The sequence below is a fragment of the Limulus polyphemus genome, unplaced genomic scaffold (assembly GCF_000517525.1).
Source record: "Limulus polyphemus unplaced genomic scaffold, Limulus_polyphemus-2.1.2 Scaffold382, whole genome shotgun sequence".
Classification (NCBI taxonomy): Eukaryota; Metazoa; Arthropoda; class Merostomata; order Xiphosura; family Limulidae; genus Limulus; species Limulus polyphemus.
The window spans coordinates 240,044-247,596 of record NW_013665992.1 but is presented as its reverse complement, the minus strand read 5'-3'; positions in this window follow the sequence as shown (position 1 = coordinate 247,596).

Below are 7,553 nucleotides of genomic sequence, written 5' to 3'. Positions count from 1 at the left end.
GTTACATTAGCTAACTTCCAATCCTCTGGTACCTGCCCACTATCCAAGGACTGACAAAACAAATAGTAGCAAGTGGCTCACATATCCAAATCTTTAACCTCCTTCAAAACCCTTGGGGAAATATTATCTGGCCCAGGAGCCAGTTCAGAATTAATACAGCCATCTTGTTCGATCTTGTTTTCATCTATCAACTGTTCAAGATGGGGAATACTACTTAAAGAAAAAACAAAATTTAATAACCTAGCCATCTTATAACCATCAGATACGAGTCTTCCTTTATCATACCTCAAGGGTCCTACCCCCATCCTAACATTTTGTTTACCATTAATGTATTTAAAGAAATCCCTACTGTTAATTTTTACATTTTCAGCCAATCCTTTCTCGTATATCCTTTTTGATGTCCTAATTTCCTGTTTCACCAACTTTCTTGATCTTCTATAATCTTCTAAATCTCCTGTCATACCATTTAATTTAAATTTCTTAAATTTATGATGTTTTTTTCTCTTAAACTCTTTGTGAGCCAACCTGGTTTTTTACTTGCAGCTACCCTTTTCTTTCTATAACGAATATGTTTACCTTGAATATTTCAATAATTCAGCTATTCAATTAACAACAGATAATTCTTGTCGCATCCTTTCAAAATTTGCTTTTTTGAAATTTTTAACCACAATATCATTATTCCTTATCTCTATATGCAGCAAAACATCAAATACCATTGTTTCTAGCAGGTTCCTTGAGTAATTGGGGAAGAAAGCCATCCTGAACAGTTTCCAAAAAACCTTTCTTCTTCATGGTTTGACTCTAGCATATCCCAATCTATATGCCTGAAATTAAAATCACCCATAATTATGTCTTCATTAACAGATGAAATCTTAATCTCATGTTAAAGTTTCTCACTAATTCAATCAGCATCATTTGGTGGTATGTAACAACTTCCCACTAAAAGCCTTTTCTCTTTATATCCACTAATAGAAATCCAAATGAATTCAATTTCCTACCTATTATCTTTGATATCCCCAACTTCAACAAGATGTAACTCATACTTTACATATAAAGCCACCCCCTCTTTAATACTCTATCCCTATTAAATAGCCTGTAACCCTATATTTCAATAAAATTACTGTCATCAAAATCATCTACGTTTAACCATGTTTCAGTTATTCCCATTATATCAAATCCTCATTTCCAACCAGTGCTCTAAAGTCATCTATTTTATTTCTTATACTTCTAGCATTATAATAGTAACAATTAAGCTTATCCTTATAACTACTTTTATTCTCATTTCCTATGCTAAACTTTTCTCTGCCTCCTATTTCTTTTGCATTAAGTTTTTCCTGTTCCTCACCACTGTCTAGTCCCCTTACAGCTGAGTTAATAGCCGTAGCAAATAAGCCAGCCCCTACCTATGTAAATCGCCCATTCCAAAAAACCCCTTCTTCTACTGAACTGATCCCACAAGTCCAACCAGCCAATCTGCTCATCCTTACATACTAACCTAAGCCTAGCATTTAACCCTAGTGACCTACTTCATCCCCACAGCTAATTCTGGGCAGTATCCTAGACAAATCCTTTTCTTTAAATGCCTTTATCAAACCCTTGTACTTATTAATTAGCTCCTCTGACCTACCTTTCACTACATCATTTGTCCCTGCATGCACCACAAAACTGCATCTCAGCTAGCCCTCTTTATTATATCTCCTGCTCTGTCAGCTATATCTTCCACCTGTGCCCCTGGGTAGTACAATCTGATTAATTTCTCTCTATTTATCTCACAGACTATCCTATCCACATGCCTTATCAAGGAATCACCTATAACTATAACCTTCTTATCATTCATGTCCTTTTCTGACCCTTTTGTTTTCCTTCCCTCCAATAGTAATTAATATACATGGAGAATAATGATGAAATTGAGCAAATAAAATCTGCTATCATTCAATAATATTATTTATTTTACTCATAATTTTTGCATTTGATTATGAAGGCAGCTGTATATATTGTTACGACAGCGGGGGTCACGTGACGCTAGTAACACGTCATATTCTCGAAGGTTCGTGAATCCTCGAGTGTTTACTAGATTTGCGGTATTCTTGTATATATAAGACGGCCAAGAAGTGACGGCAACAGTGTAATTGAACTGCAGACAGAGAGAGACTGACGATTGAGTCGAGCACGTGAGTCGTTCGTTGTGAATTATAGCGTTTGTTCTAACGTGACTGTGGAAATTAAGCGTATTGCAAAGTTGTATTCAGAAAGAATAAACCAGTTTTATTTAAGAAAGGACTCGTGTCGCTAAAGTTTCATCAAAAAGAAATTATGCGGGAAATTAACTAACGACCAGAGACGTAACAATATTAATAACGCAGAAGTAAATTCTTTAAAATCTAGCAATAAATGTTGGCATTTTTCATATATATATATTGAGATGAACAGAAATAGATGGACATTTTTCACATATGTTGAGGTAAACAGAAGTATATGGGGATTTTCACGTGTATTGAGGTGAATAGGGATCAGTGCACAATCTGGATTGCTTCGAAGAACTTCCCATTACACAGTGCTCAAATTATAAAGTTTCAGACCTCTATTTTATTAAACATATCTGAAAAGTATAAGGAGCATTATGTTAAGAGGATTAATAACTTTTGTGAGAAAAACAACTAAACCTCTATCTGTTTTATTAATTTCACTCATAAAATCCCCTAAAATAATCCAAGGAGGATAGATTACATCTGAAGTACCAAACAAATTTCCTCAGATACATCATTAATACAACTATGGCTGTTTGTGCAAACAAATATAGTGATTTATCTGAGAAGAATTTGGATGCGTAGTCTATTTTATGCTAACTTTACGATCACATTTTTTATAAAGTAGGTTAAGTACTACAACAATAACAATTCTTACAGCAGAATTACACAGGATGTAGTTCATATTTAGGTCATTCTCTTTGTTGTATTAGGAATTTGTGTGTACCACTGTCTGTTTAGTTTTGTCTCAGCCCAAGAAGCCTAACTTTATGCTTTTTGTTCCAGTTTCTAGAAGTTTAACGTAACGTGATGGGCGTGGCTTTAATATCTGGAACTTTCTTCAAGGTATAGGAAACCATTTGAGCCATATATAAAAAAGTGAGTTAGGTTAAAGTGTGTTAGCGAGTTTTTTCAGTCGGTTAAGGAATGTTCTAGGCCTGACTTAGTCAGTTTGTCTCTTACCGTCAGTCAGTTAATTCAGTGTTATGAATAATGAGTTTATGTTTCAATGATGAACTTTAAATACAAAATTAACAAGCAAGCTGAATTTCTGTTAGACCTAGTTTATCTATGAAGTTAGGCCTATCGTTAAACGCTGGTTGCACAATATATAGAACCTGAAGAAATAAAACTTTATGTTATCGTTATATGGAATAGTCTTTATATTATTCTTTTTACCGAATAATCAGAAATATAAGAAGTGAGACTATTTTAACAAAAATGATATGTAATCCTGATTCCAATTCAAGATAACAACATATACTCAAAGCGAGATCAAAATTCTATGGAAATCACAAAACAGCGGTAAGAAAATCAGGAAGAAAGAGATGGAAAAATTAAATAAAATCAAGAAAAATGAAGACAACAAAATAGAAAAAAAAGAGACAGAAAGTTATAAGAAGATCAAAAAGTTGTTTGGTTGTTTTTTGTTAAGAACAAAGCTAAATGATGGGTTAAAACTTGATAATTAAAGCATAATGAAAGATTTATTGAAAGCATATACACATCATCGACTGTTAGATTGATTGTGACGTAATGCTCCAGATTGGATATTGACAGGCTAGTAGTCATAGATATGTTGTTTGATTATTAGATAGATTGTTACCCAACAAACTTTTCTAGACTAATTACAAATCACAGATAACAGAAATAAATTTTGAAATTTATAGATCATATATAACGAATTTTAAAACTTACTGCTCACAGAAAGACCACTTCCCTCTTCCCTTTCAAGATATGTGTTAGGATATAATGGAAATTATGTTTTAATAAATACAACCGATTAGTCGTGTAGTGGATTAGGTCCTATCGCCTTTATTTTTCACCACTATATGTAATCTTACGTAAGATCTCATCGTCCTATGCCCCATGACAAAAATAGATAATCCTAATAAATAAAGGTGAATATAAGCAGCGCAGGTAAAAAAGGAGCCGTTTGATACAACACGGATTTGTCAGAGAATGTTGGTTCTGTATCTTTTTAGGGTATAACACAACACGTATTTTCAGAGAATGTTGGTTCTGTTTCTTTTTAGGGTTTGCCACAACACGTATTTGTCAGAGAACGTTGGCTCTGTTTCTGTGTTATCTGTTAAATTGGTTTGTTATCTTTAGCTAAATTATTATAGTTTATTTTTAAAGTAAACTTGGTATATGAAACGTTTGATTATTTGAATTATGTATCTGCCTGATGATAAGATATCTAACTTTTTTATGTTTCTTTCAAATATATCCACTGGAGATAAGAACTCTTTTTGTTCTATTCAGTCAACCACATCATACTTCTTCAATAATTGACTGGTTGGTTGACAAGCTGGCATATTTTATTACATGTAAACTAACTTATATTTCTACGGCCACAAGTATTAAGGGGCCTGAACCCTTTTGATTAAACTCATTTTATGCGAAACCGAAAGGGCGCAGGTTGGCTTTGGGGTAGAGCTCTGTATTTTGGAGCTGGTCAGTCGAGTTCGAATCCTTCTCCTTTCTAAAAATTCTAGACCCACCAGTGCTTGTTCATTACCGAATTAGCAAGAATAGTTAAAGAAACAAAAAACTCGTTTTTTTGTTTTTTTTAAGTATTGAATTCGGGTACCCCTAAATCAAGTCCTGCTCCCAAATGTTTACTGTGTTACGACAGCGGGGGTCACGTGACGCTAGTAACATGTCATATTCTTGAACGTTCACGTCCCTTCCTGAAGTCTCAAGAGGTTACTAGATATGCGGTATTTTTGTATATATAAGCCGCCAAGAAGTGACGGCAACAAGGTAATGTAATTGTACAGCATTGACGCTTGAGTCGAGCACGGGAGTCATTCGTTGTGAATTATAACGTTTGTTATAGCATGACTATTTAAGAAAGAACTTGTATCGCTAAAGTTTCTTCGGAAAGAATTTTTACGGAAAATTAACTAACGACCAGAGACGTAACAACTGGTTACATTAATCGTGAATTAGCGTGATAAACGTCATACAATATTCATTTATGAAAACTTATCAAGTACAATGTTTTTTCGTTCTATTCCAAATTTTGCTGTATATTCCGTGTCTACTTTATTTCAGTTAACACGTACAGTTCTTTGATATTGTTACGACAGCGGACGTCACATGACGCTGGTAACACGTAATGAGTATCTAGAAGGTTCCTGAAGGCTCGAGACGCCCTCTATTTTGTATATATATAAGACTGGCAAATAAAGCGGGGGATAAGAATTGCAGACAGAGATAGAGATGGACAATTGAGTCAAGCGCGGTAGTAGGTAAAGTTCCTTAAATCTTTCGTTGTGAATTACAGCGTTTGTTAAAGTTAAAGTGACTGTGGAAATTAAGTGTATTGCGAAGTTGTATTGAGAAAGAATAAACTAGTTTTATTTAAGAAAGGACTTTATTGCTGAAGTTTTTCGGAAAGAATTTCTACGGAAAATTAACGAACGAACACAGAGACGTAACAATATATATATAATTTACACTGCTGCCACATTCGAAAATATTTTTATAATTACTGATTCTCGTGTGTAGTCTACTGTTGTAAGCTGTATTTTCAATGTTATGATTTAGGCTATTTTGTAGAGATTCTTCGACGCTCATCTTGATTGTGTAGTCCACTATTGTAAGCTATACTTTCAATGTTATGATTTAGCTGTTTTCTAGAGAATTTTTGACGCTGTTCTAGATTGGGCAGTCTACATTTGTCAGCTGTATTTTCAAAGTTATGATTTAGGCTGTTTTCTAGAGAGTTTTTCGACATTATTATTGATTGTATAGGCTACTGTTGTAAGCTGTATAATTGGTTTAAAACTTGTACTTTCAGTTGAAAGTTGGATTTCAGTAGTTCTTCATCATCACTGGTTGGTCATCTTTACTGTCTCATGCTCCTGTCTTTTAATTAAGAGTGTTTACATTCTTCAGTAACACATAGTCTTCGAAATATTGCGTAATATTTCCGTGGTTACGTCCAGGACGATGTATAGTATTAAAGTTGTACTTCTGAAGTTTCTGGAGCCATCTTGCTATCTGGACTTCAGGATTGCGAAAATTCACCTCCAACTTCAGTGCTGTATAATCTGTCTGGAGTGTAAACTTTTGTCCATATAAGTAATAACAGAAATGACTTAGGGTTCAGACAAATCTTTCTAGTTCTGTCGGAGTGGTATAATACCCCTTTCTGCAGTATTCATTATATTGCTATAATAGGCAACCACATGTTATTCTCCATGTTTTAGTTATGCTAACCCTACAACCACTATCAAATCACTTGTATCTGTATTTAAAATGTGTGGATCTTTAAGAGTTGGGTGTAATAAAACAAGAGTATTGGTTAATCCTTTCTTCAGTTTGTTGAATGCTTTTCCACAATAAGCAGTTGAACAAAACGTATTTGGTTTTTAAGTAATTTGTGTAAATGACGAGCTATGTCAGAAAATGATCTTATAAAACGACGACGGTAAGAGAAATGCTCATGCAAGTTACTTGGTGTTGGCCCATAATGAACAGATTCAATCATAAATGGTTCTGTATACACATGATTTCTGCTGACTATTTGTCCCAGGAAACTCACTTGTTGATGGAGCAATTAACATTACTTAGGATTTAACTTAAGGTTTTCTCTCCTCAACTGATCTATACTTTTCTTTTGTCCATCACAAGATTTCCAAAGGTCTTCCCACATGCGACTATGTCAGTCAAGTAGATGAGTACGACATTTAACGGTAGTTCAGAACAAGCAAACTCCATTAGTTGATGATATTTAGCAGGTGCATTACGTAATCCAACTGGTAACACAAAAAATAGCAAAAATCCATTTCCTACAGTGCAGGCTTTCTTCTCTCTATTTACTTCATCGACTGGCACTTACCAATATCCACTCTTAATATCAAATGTTGAAAACCACTTTAATTCAGATAAAGCACCTGAAGAAGAATCAATCCTTGGCAGTGGGTAAATATTCATTTTTATTACTTCATTCATCCTCCAGTTGTCCATATAGAAAACTTGTGTATCCATCCTTATTTTTCACAAGTACAATAGATGATGAAGAAGGACGATTTCTAGTTTCCACTACTCCTTGTTCCTTCATGGCCTCTATTTGTTTAAGAACTCCAGCCTCTTTTGTGGAAGTCGTATGGTAACTGACGTATTGGGGCTACATCTCTAACATCAATCTTATGGGAAATTTTCTTTGTTTGACTTAAGTCATTATACTTACTGTAGACGGTTTCCATGGAAAAGTAATGTAATCCCTGGCATTGGTCAACAGCTCTTGTTAGTAAGGAGATGTGAGGATTTGATATTAGCCTTCCTACACGT